This window comes from Zingiber officinale, chromosome 5A (genome assembly GCF_018446385.1).
Source record: "Zingiber officinale cultivar Zhangliang chromosome 5A, Zo_v1.1, whole genome shotgun sequence".
NCBI classification, from domain to species: domain Eukaryota; kingdom Viridiplantae; phylum Streptophyta; class Magnoliopsida; order Zingiberales; family Zingiberaceae; genus Zingiber; species Zingiber officinale.
This window is the reverse complement of record NC_055994.1, coordinates 36,343,758-36,356,324: the sequence shown is the minus strand read 5'-3', so window position 1 is coordinate 36,356,324 and position 12,567 is coordinate 36,343,758. Positions and strand designations below refer to the sequence as shown.

At 39.4% G+C, this 12,567-nt stretch overlaps 1 pseudogene; it reads left to right on the top strand.

Moving 5' to 3' along the window:
* Positions 1-6,478: 6,478 nt before the first annotated feature.
* LOC121980430 lies at positions 6,479-7,678 on the top strand (annotated as a pseudogene).
* The last annotated feature ends 4,889 nt before the right edge of the window (positions 7,679-12,567 follow it).

Below are 12,567 nucleotides of genomic sequence, written 5' to 3'. Positions count from 1 at the left end.
CGGGCGCCTAGAGCACTATAGTCAACAGGAGTTGACTTTTCTCCGTCGAGACCTTCACTCCGGTTCAGTTTGCCTTAGTCCGGGTCTTCAACTCCGGATCCACTCGCTTGGGTGATCTCTGCCATCCGAAAAAGGGCTCACTCGAACCCAACTTCCCGTCTTCTCGAGCAGCCTTCCACTCCGGCTTCTCGTCCCTCGGAATTGTCGCGTGCTTCCTTCTCGTCCGCCAACGTACTCATCCGCAATCTTCGTCCCTCGGTCGCACTCCATGCCAACCTTCTCGCTAGCTGCGTCTCCTGCTCCCTGAGCAATCTTCTGTTCCGGCTTTCGTCCCTCGGAACCACCGCACTCTTCCTTCTTGTCCGCCGATGTACTCTTCCGCAGTGCCTCATCCCTCGGACGCACCGCATGTCGTCCTTCTCACTAGCTGCGTCTTCCACTCGAGTACCGCACTCCTAAGCTCCTGCACACTTAGACACAAGGTTAGAAACACACAGAACCTATCTTAACTTGTTGATCACACCAAAATAACCTTGGGGTTCCAACACTAATAACTCAACTAAACAACCTTGGAGAAGAAGTAACGAACCGGGACTCGATCCGGTACGTGCTCAACGCCTTCCCCAGAACTCCAGAATGAGTGTCCTTAGAAGATGCATACTACATCTCTAAGGACTTCGAGGTAAGTACTTTAGAAAATTTATTTTCAACTTTTGAACTTCACGAATCTCAGATTACAGAGCCCAGTGAAGTGGAGAAAATAAGTCAGAACATTGCCTTAAAGGTAAGAACAAACGATTTTGATTCCGAAGCCTCGATCGACCAATCAGAAGCGGCACTACTGGTAAAGCATTTCAATAAGTTTTTTAATTCTAATAAATTTAAATCGCAGACAAAGATGCATGTGTGAAAGAGAAGAACGGTTCGTTGCTACAACTGCAACGAAGAATGACACATCAAAGATGACTGCCCAAAATTGAAGAAAAAGGGAAGAGTAAAGGAAAAGCGACAATCTTCCTCCAAATAGAAGAACCTGAAGGCCACTTGGTCAGATTCGTCTTCTTCCGAATCAGACATCGAAGCCTTCTCAAGGTTAGCGCTAATGGCTAACCATCAGCTGGAAGAAGAGTCAAGCTCAAAGATGAGCATAGATGAAGGAGGAGGAACATCAGAGGAAGAAAGTTGCAGTGAAGGGGGAGCATCACCAAGTCAGGTAAGTAAGGTACGTAATCTAACCCCGACTCAGTCCTTTCAATTTATTAAGTCTCTTTCTAAAGATTTATTCAAATTAGAAAAAGAGAATGCTGACTTAAATAGAATTTTAGATAAATTAAAATTATAAAATGATAATTTAAAATTAGAAATTGAAAATTTGAAAACTGATTCATGTTTTAAAACAAATGCTTTTCAAAAGTCAAAACTTAGGATTTATGGAAAATTAAACTGGTATGTTAAACATCATCAAGGTTAACTTATGAAAATACCCAAGAATTATATACCCCCTAAGTTGCTGATTAATCCAGTAGAAAGGAACCTCTATTGGGTTCCAAAATCTTTATTAGACTAAGTTTCTTTTATTATTAAAGCTTCCAGCAAGAAAATTAAACGTTAAAATTTCTCTATGAGGCTTTATCTAAGGAAGTGGTTGTTGCTCCAATAACCAAGAAAGCCTAGTGTCTTGCCACGACATGGAAGCTGAAATATTGAAATAAAATGTGTAATTAACTTTCTGAAAAAGCATTAAACAAGAATTAAATAATGCTTTGAAAGTTTTTCAAATATTGTCTTTGAAAATCTTCAAAATTTTACTTAGAATGTTTTTAAGGTCATTTTACTTAGATTTTTTTAAAAAAATTATAAAAAATCATTTTGCTCAGAAATATTTTTAACTTGAGAATTTGCTAAATATTTTTTTAATAAATATCATATTCTCTTATTATTACCCCGTTTTTTGCTGTGATCAAAGAGGGAGAGAAACGTACAAGTTTAGGGGGAGAGAATTTTTTTTTAGTTTTAAAAATATTTTTAAAAAATTCTGTTTAAACTCTTAATTAAATCGTTGTAATTTATTTTAATTACAAATTTATGCTTAAAAAATATTAGTTTAGTAATTTATTTAAATTTACTGTTTGTCTATTTTTACCCTAACTTGAACTTGGGTTAATGCACATCAAAAAGGGGGAGATTGTTAGATCATGTGGTTGTTTTGATGTGATCAACCAAGTTGGTTAGGTCTTGCTTTGTGTTTGATCCCTGTGTCTGAGTGTGTAGGAGCTTAGGAGCGCAGGAAGTCGAGCGGAAGACGTAGCTAGCGAGAAGGACGACACGAGAAGGGAGCCGATGAGCTCGGTGCGCCCGAAGGACGAGAGAGCTACGGAAGAGTACATCGGTGGACGAGAAGAATGTGCACGACGTTCGAGGAACATTAAGCCGGATCGGAAGACTACTCGAGGACATGGCCGGAAACTGGATTCGGGTGAGCCCTATTTTGGTTGGCCGGAATCACCCAAAAGGACGAAACTTCGGAAGTTGAAGCAAAGAAGAAAATGAGATGGAAAGGCAGCTCAAGGCGCCTTCATCATGGCTTGAAGGCGCCTTCACCTTAAAGGCGCCTTCAAGGCTTGATGAAGGCGCCTTCAAGGCTTGATGAAGGCGCCTTCATCTGGTCAAAATGACCGTTTGCGCTGCAGATAGAGTTCTATCCGCTCACTCCCTTGGAGGCACCTTGGACCTCTATTGGAGGCGCCTTGGACCTCCGAGATAGAATTTCCAGAGGCTATATAAAGGCCCCTAGAGCTAGGAATTATTTATCAATTATTCTTTCAACTCTATAGTCATTCCTAACAACTTGTCTGAGCTTTCCATTGTGTAAAAGGCTTCTTCGCCTTCAGAGAATGAGATATTTTCAGAGTTCTTTTCTTCTGCCTTGGATTAACAACCGTCTTGGTTGTAACTAAGTAAATCGCTGAGTCTGTTTCTTTGTTTATTTTACTGTTGCTTATTATTTTGAGCTGAAAGTCTTGAGGAGGGTATTTTTTATTTTCAGAAACAATTCACCCCCCTCTTGCCGACCTCCACTGCACCTACAAAGTCATCTTCTATACTTCGTGCAATAATCCTTTAAGGAATTTTTTTTTACCCTAGATGTACCTCATTTATCGTTTATGACTTATATTAGTGATGGGGGACACATCATTAAAACTAAAGAAGCTTCTAAAAGATATTTCCTGTCAAATATTATGTTGGGTCTGTCTTGGTCGGTCGTTCCAGCCGACCCTATATTGAGAATACCTTTTGTTGAACCTGTCTCGGCTGGTCGTTCAAGCCGATCGTATATATATTAGGAATACCTTCTATTGAGCTTGTCTTTATGCTCGGGCGGGCTTTGCCCGGCCGAACATATATGAGCACGTGGGTGCTCACTCGTCATGTGGTCGGTCGATAATATGTTGAAAATCATATATAAGGCTAAGTGCCTTTATGCCCGAGCGGGCTTTGCCCGACCGAGCATATATGAGCACGTGGACGTTCGCTCGGCATGTGGTCGGCCGATAATATACTGAAAATCATATATAAGGTTAAATGCCTTTATGCTCCGGCGGGTTTTGCCCGACCGAGCATATATGAGCACACGGGTGCTTACTCGGTCTGCAGTCGGCCGGTAATATGCTGCAAATCACATATAAGGCTAAATGTCTTTATGCTCGACCGGACTTTTCCCGACCGAGCATATATGAGCACGTGGGTGCTCGCTCGGCCTGCGGTCGGCCGGTAATATGCTGAAAATCATATATAAGGCTAAATATTTTTATGCTCAGGCGGGCTTTGCCCGACTGAGCATATATGAGTACACGGGTGCTCACTCGGCCTGCGGTCACCCAGTAATATGCTGAAAATCATATATAAGGCTAAATGTCTTTATGCTCGGGTAGGTTATGCCCAATCGAGCATATATGAGCACATGGGTGCTCGCTCGGCCTGCGATCGACCGGTAATATGTTGAAAATTATTATATATAAAGCTAAATGCCTTTATGCTTGGGCGGACTTTGTCTGACCGAGCATATATGAACACACGGGTGCTTGCTTAGCCTGCGGTCGACCAGTAATATGCTGAAAATCATATATAAAGCTAAATGATTTTATGCTCGGACGGATTTTACCCGACCGAGCATATATGAGCACATGGGTACTCGCTCGGCCTGTGATCAACCGGTGATATGCTGAAAATTATATATAAAGCTAAATGTCTTTATACTCGGACGAGCTTTGTCCGACCGAGCATATATGAGCACGCGGGCCCTCGCTCAGCCTGCAGTCGGCCGACAACATGCTACTCATATCTTTCTTGACTTAAACCCCTCTTTCACTCGCTAGTCCGACCTATCATAACCCGTATCAAATAATATCTCATATAATCTAATCATTGATAAAATTGATAAATATCGACCAAATATTTTTGACATTGATATTTTGTGATAGATATTAAGGTAGCACTAGTAAAATCTTAAGCACAACGTAACTATCAGAAGTGACCATGGCACCGACCGAATCCTTGGCTTCATGCGACGAAAGGTTAAACTATTTGGAGACTATGGTGCATGCGCAATATATAGTCATATACATCCACAGTGATATATAATAATAGCACATGGGGTAATGTCACGAGATTGTGGCATTGTACATTATATATTTCATGAATCTGTAAATATTCTGTGGATTATGATTATGAAGTGTTTCAATTTCTAAGAAGAACATGGTAAGTGTGTGCTTTATAATGTTGAGGTGCTGTACATTCTTTATGTCATCAATCTGTATATATTTTTGTGGATTGTAAAGTGTTTCAATTTCCAAAGAACATGATAGACAGGGATGTTATTCCCCAAAAGCAATAAAAAAGAAGAAGAAATTATTGGATAATATGGGCAATCATTTTCAAAGACGAGAAGTTGCATTCTTACATGGACATGATGATTCATTGTAGATGCAGACCATTTAAGTGAACCTAATTACTGGTCCAGACTGCATGGGACCCTAAAAAGATGAAAAAAAAACATTTGCAATTAATCAAACAATTTAATCGAAGCCAATAATTCATCAAAGGACAATAAGAGAAACAATATCATGTCTACAATAGTACGCATGATAAATAACAGACCACAAATATTTTCACAAAAAAAAAAAAGAATAAGAAACCATCTTTTGAAAACATGAAGAAACATAAGTGATCTATTCAATCTGAAGATCATATTTAAAAAAGCAAGCTTAATTAATATTATAGTATGTTTAAATGGAAATTTTATATATGTTGTGGGTTAGAATGAGATGGTCCAGTAGTACTAATAGACTCAACTGCTATATAATAGAGAAAAAGATTTAGTTTGAAAAACTTTCAATCACAAACTAATTATGTTGTGGGTTAAAGGAAAGGACATTTTTCTGACAAATACAAAATAAATTCAAATCTTAGTCCATATGAAAATGTTTGTAAGATTTTCACTCTAGGATGAAACCTCAACTAAACAAACAAAATTTTCAATCAATTATCTATACAATAAGACAAAGAACAGATCTAAAAAGGAAAAAAAAATTACACATCACCCTACAAGATAGAGATGTATCTTATGTGAAATTACAAGTAATTAACGACGTCAAGGAAATCTTCAATAAGCCATCTGAGGCCACTTGGTATATTTTTTTATACTTAAGCAGTATTAGAGGAATATTTTAGATGTTTTCATGGAAGTTCGATCTTATGCCAAAACTATTACCCAAACGTATCCACTAGTTGATTGATCGACTGCAAAAATTTTTTTGGTTGCTTATGATTGTTGGAAGCCAATAGTAAATTCTCGATTGAATTATAAGGTTTTGGTGGCCTTGGCAAAGTTAGTAGCAAGTGTCATAGTTTAGTATACAAAGTGCTATAGTATAATAGCATTATGTGTCATAGTTTAGTTACAGTGTTCCACCAAAAGGGTAGCAACTATACATTTATCAATGGTATATATGCTTGAGTTAGTTTATCAGATGTCACAATATAGCATTCATGCCTTAGTTTACTTTAGATGCTTTATTTTATTTTTTGTAGTAATAGATTCTGCAGTTTGTAATGAACTATTCAATGCAGGATATCATTATTGGGTGGACGCATATCTGTGGGAAAAAAAAATCTCCCACTCCCTAATCAATTAACGATTGATTATAAGCTGATGACATGATTTACCTTCTTTTATATAATTCCCATATAAGTATGATAATTTTTGCAAGAAAAGATATCGTAACTCAGACTTACTGCAAAGTAGTCAAATCAGCTTATAAAACGCACATCCACAGTGGATTTACCAGTGGTGGGATCCAAGGAAAAGCAGAGATCGGTTGGGAGTAACTGAGAGGTCAGTTCATCCCACCAGCTGGAATTGTTTGCTTGTGTGAAATGTCACCTACCTTGCAATAAATCAGAGCAACTTCCGGAGGGTCCATCTTTCTCTATAAATGCCACCATCTTCTAAACTTCAATTCCCTTTTCACCTTCTCCTTGCCTAGCTTCCCTAAGATTCTGCTGTTCTCATTCTTCATTGGCTTTCTTGTTTGTATTTTTTTTTCCCCACTGCTCTGGAGTTCAAAATCTTCAGGGAAACGAAGCTGCTGTATAATTATGTGTTGATTCCATTTTCGGGACTGATCACATGCAATATTTCTACCTCTTAATGTTTCTGATTCATGCAGCATACCCTAAGTGAAGTCCTTCTGTCCTGGTTTGTGATAAAGTTCACCCTTCTGCGTATGAGTCATCTTGCTCAATCCTTCTCTGTAGTTTTTCTCTACTGGTTCTATGTTTTTCACGATTTCTTGTGTTGAGAAGTGAGTGTTAGCTGGAGCCTTTTTCCATCTTCGCAAAGATCTTGGCTTCTTCGTATTTTCGGCAACTAAGTAGCTAAGCTGTAGCCTCACCGAATTCTAGTCGACAAAAGCAACTTATTTTTCCTCTGCTTGTTCTGATGGCTTCTTCTAGTGGAACTTCTTCCGGATCCAGCCTATTGCACAACTCTGGTTCGGAAGAGGACTTGCAGGCTTTGCTGGATCAGAAGAAACGGAAGAGGATGATATCGAACCGCGAATCGGCTAGGCGATCGAGGATGCGCAAGCAGAAGCAGTTGGATGATCTGATGGCGCAGGTGAGTCAGTTGAGGAAGGAGAGCAGCCATGCGCTGTCCGTGCTGAACCTCATCGCGCAGCGCAGATCTGGCGTGGAGGCTGAGAATTCCGTGCTGAGAGCTCAGGCGATGGAACTGAGCAACAGACTACAGGCCCTCAATGAGATTCTTAACAATCTCAAGAGCAGCAGCAGCAGCAGCAGCAACAGTTTTCATCCACGCCCTGAAGTTTTTCAGGCTCAGTTCACTGATAACCCCATCAGTCCATGGAACTTCAGCTGCACGAATCAACCCATCATGGCTTCAGAAGAAATCATGTTCCAGTGATGAAAGACGAGGTCAAATTTCTAGCTTTGGTAGTACTTCTTGTTCAATTTTCTATGTAATAATTGTTCCTAATATGTTTAAGCAATCGGGGCCTTCCATAAGCTTGTTTGTGAAGGGCGATTAGGCTCCTGTCAATGGTTTGTGATGAGGAAAGATCAGGTTTGCGTGAATGTTTGATCGCTAATATTATATTAAGAACGCGAGTAGCAATTATTGAGGCAACACGAGCCGACAGTGTAAATAACCGTACCGATGTTGAACGGTAGAAAACAGTGCATACAGGCAATTAAATAGTTTTTTCTTGACTGCCGCAATCTTTTGGCTTGCGGTCTTAAACAAAACACTTCGGGGAGTAGCAGAGGCTCTGCGTGTTGGAAGAGAATTGGAGACACGTAGATAATAAAATAATCTTTTTTTACTATAGTATTCTTAAAGCATTTAAGCTATTTATAAACTATATATTCACCTAACTCATTCAAACCACTGACTTCGTATTCTATCCCACTACCTCACTTAATATAAATACTTTCAGCATAGAACTTTTTCCTTTAACCATTGCTACTACTAATCACCAATTCTCTAACTCAATCATTAATTTTGAATTATTTTATCAACACTCTCCCTTAATTTAAAATTATCAACACTGAGACATGTTCTAAAATAAATAATTTTATCTCTTGAAAATAATTTCATCAAAATATTCATTATTTGTTCATACGTGTTGTAATGTTCCAACATAATTTTATTATTTACAACCAAGTCTCAAATGAAATGCAAACGAATATCAATATCTTTAGTCATCACATGGAAAATCAATTTTTTTTTTGTCATTACAATCGTCGTCTTATTATCATAAAAAAATAGTAGTCACATCTTTTTATTATTGGTAAAGATCTATAGGTAGTCTTCTAACCCAAATTACTTGACATGTTGCTAAAGTTATTATTGCATATTCTACTTTTGAAGAGGATAAGGCTGTAGTAGTTTGCTTCTTTAAATTCCATGAAATTGCTCTTGATCTAAGATTAAAAACACTAACGACGTGCTCTTTCGATCATCCACTGAACTTGCCCAATTACTATTAGTGAATCCGCAAAGATCAAATTTTGAAACTCTAGTGTACCAAATTCCATAATCCATGGTTCTTGCAATATAGCATAAAATCTTTTTAGTTACTCCAAGATGATACTTCTTAGGATTTTGCATAAACATGAAAATTATACTAATAGAAAAAGTAATATCTGGTTTAGTATAAGTTAAATAAATTAAACCTCTAACTAATTTTCTGAAATTTTTTGCATTAGCTTTCTTTGAACCATCTTCCCGTTGCAACTTCTTATTTATATTCATGGGGGTAGTAGCTAAATTGCAATTGAGTAAACTAAACCTTTTAAGTAGATCTGTCGCATATTTTCTTTATGAGATAAAAATCTCGTTAGCTACTTGCTTCACTTTAAGACCAAGAAAATAATACAATATTTCAATATCTTATATCTCAAATCTCTTCATCATATTAGATTTAAAATCGGTCAGTAGAGAATCAAAAGAGCTCATATATATTATACCATCGACATAAAGACACACAATAAGATAAATATCTCTACCTTGTTCTTCACATAAAGAGTGAGTTCGTTTCGCTTCTCGTAAAATCATTTTACCAAAAATAGCCATCAATCTTGCTATACCATACCCGTGGACCTTGTTTTAACGTATAAAGTATCTTTCTCAATTTTCACACCTTCATCTTTTTACCTTTAATTATAAAACCTTCTAGTTGATCTATATAAACTTCTTCTTGCAAGTATCCATTTATAAATATAAATTTAATATCAAATTGATAAACAATCCAATGTAATTGTGCAACCAATACTAAGATAATTTTCACAGTTTCAAATCTAGTAATGCGAGCAAATATTTCCTCGAAATCAATGCCTGTTACGCAACCGCAAGTGTACGATTTCGTCGTCAGTAATAAAAAAATATCGAATCCACAGGGACTGTTAATTAAGCACTAGTTAACTTCGCACGGCGAATTATCTAGACAAACATAAGATTGGTTGGGAATGAAAATAAGAGAAAGAAAAGAGGGAAGAGAGAGAATGAATCTTGAGAGGGGATTGAACTAAGAGGATGGAGGATGATTTAAGGTGTGATTCTAGGGTTTTGGTTTCCTTGTGATGTTAGGCGATGTTACATAGATTTCTTAGTTCTTATCCTCTATGTTCATGCTTTTGTAGGAAGTTAGATTCATTACCGACTCTCCCCTGCAGTGGATAAGCTGGCATGATCTTCTACTCCATGTCCTATGTTACTAAATGGAAGTGATTCCTATGAAGTCCGTTAGCGGGACAACCCTATCATGATGCCCCTTGGTCATACAACATAGAAACACACTAACACACAATTACATAGAAATAGAAATAGTGATTGTGCTGGATCCCCTACTTCCTCGTGGAGATTTATTTCTCCTTTCAAGGTGATACCCTAGACGTCCGTTAGTAGGGCAACCCTGTCACGACGCCCTTCAATCATACGATCTAGGGTATTCCCCCTACGGGATTAACAATTCTACACAATCATTTGATAAAATATGCAAAATATATATATATATATATATAAGCATTATACACACACTTCATCAAACATGAACAAGATATTAACAAGTCATTGAATAGAAAACATGGTAAATCCACATAGTTTTATATTTCCATCACATCATAAATACTCCCTAATCCTAGAAAGGAGATCTACTCCATTGCAAAGGAAGAACAACCCCAAAACATAAAGTAAAATATACTTACAACCCTAGATGTGAGAAGAAGGGGAAGAAGAGATGTTTGCCGATGTTTCCAAGGTCTTGGGGATGCCTCCTTGCTCCGGAGATAGACAGATCGTGAAGGGATGAAGGTGAATGAAGCTCCAGGGTTTCCCCCTAAGGGGAGAACCCTTCCCTAAGGAGAGGGACGAAGTCCCAAACCCAAGATGAGTCAAAGAATAAGGTTCTTGACCCTTTTATACCTCCTTCAAACTACCTAGAAAAACTAGGATTACAGGGGTCCAGTAAACCAGGTTTTTTAATCTATTAAATCAGGTTTTCTTGTGATTCACCCTGAACCAAAGTTGTAGATTTTGAAATTATCTACAATCTGATACTTGGATCAAGCCCTGGATCTAACTGAGCCGAAAGTTATGGTGGTTCAAAGTTTAGTCTGCAGTCTGGGTGGAGGTCCAGATGAACCCGCGGTTAGGAGGTACGGCCGTGCCATTTAGCATGGGTAGACAATGCTATCTCTCTGTTGGATCTGAAGCAAAGTTGTAGATCTTGAAGTTATCTACATTTTAGTATACAGAACAATCCAAAAATCTAACCGAGTACAAAGTTATGGTCGTTTTACGATCGGTCTGCAATCTACTCAGAATTCAGCACAGCTCTATTTTGGCGTGGTATGGCCTCGTGTTCTTCATCACACAACCATGTGGAACCCACACGACCTCACCCGACTTCCTCACGGGTTGAGTCACACGGCCGTGTGGCTCACACAACCATTGCCTTCTTCTTCTCTGCCAAAGTCACACGACCGTGTGGATTCACACGCCCATGACCTTCCTCGCCTTTGGAAAGTAGTCATGGTCATGTGGGTCACACGATCATGGTCTTCTTTGTCTCTGGAACATTGACATGGCCGTGCCATTTGGCATGGTCGTGTGCTACCTAGCTATGGGGAAGTTGACACGGCTGTGTGGCTCACACGATCGTGACTTGATTTGCCTCTGGTGGGGGAGTACGACCGTGTGGGTCACACGACCTTGGCTTGATTTTTTCCAAAGTTTTTCTCGTGTACGTTTTCACTCCATTTTCACTCCAAATAGTGCCTTGTCAATAAAAATAAGCAAAGAGCAGATCTCCGAATAAAATATAATGAAAGTATGATATTATAAATAAATAGGATACAATAAACATAGATTATGCTAATGAAAAACAAGTAGATGTGTGTCCTAACATGCATAAAAGTATATATAATCTACGCACATCAATACCTTGTGTTGGTGTAGGAAGTGTTGGTGTGGGAAGCATCTGATGATCGAACCTATGTTTTGATTATGTCAAAGGGTCCAAAGTTAAGTTGTCTTGTTATCTAACAAGGTTCATCGAGCTTGTAGGAAAGTCCTAAGTTGTCTTAGGAAAAAGTCCTAGTGGATTCTTGGCAGGTGGAAAACCCTAGGGGGTGGTAACCCTAGGTCCTAGGGGGCGGTAACCCTAGGTGATGGAAAGTCCTAATTGCGGTTAGGTAGGTGGAAAACCCTAGGGGATGGTAACCCTAGGTCCTAGGGGGTGATAACCCTAGGTTGAAGAAAATTCTTGGGGGTGGTAACCCTAGGTTTTAGAGGGTGGTAACCCTAGGCTGAGGAAAACCCTTGGGGGTGGTAACCCTTGGTCGTAGGGGGAGGTAACCCTAGGCTGAGGAAAATCCTAGGGGGTGAAAACCCTAGGTCCTGGGGGTGGTAACCCTAGGTCCTAGGGGGTGATAACCCTAGGCAGAAAGTCCAATCAGTCTGGAGAACCGATCTGGCAATAAGTAAACTTTCTTGAGAGGAGTAGGTGAGGGCATGCTCACCGTAGAGGGAACAGTAGGCGTCGGTTCGACCTAGGGTTTTCGGAGGCGAAATCCGAAGTCAGAACCAAACAGTCCAGAGACTGTCCAAATAACTTTCTATTTATCTTATTTTATTGTACTAACCTTGTTTTGCAGGGTATACTTTGTTTGTAGACTAACATGCCTTGTAGGATGGAAATTGCACAAGAAAAGCCTTGGATGAACAGTCCTGAGGTGCCCTCCATGGAGCTTGGAGGCGCCTTGGGTGATTTGATCGACAACCTTGCAGCAAGGCGCAAGGGCACCCTCCATGGAGCTTGGAGGCGCTTTGGACGCTAGATGGAGGGCACCCTCCATGGAGCTTGGAGGCGCCCTCAGGCGAATAAGCAGTGAGCGTTGCAGAGCTTATCAATGCGGCTGACTCGGCGGACTAGAGGCACCCTCCATGGAGGTTGGAGGCACCCTCAACAGGCTATTTAAGTCTGGTTC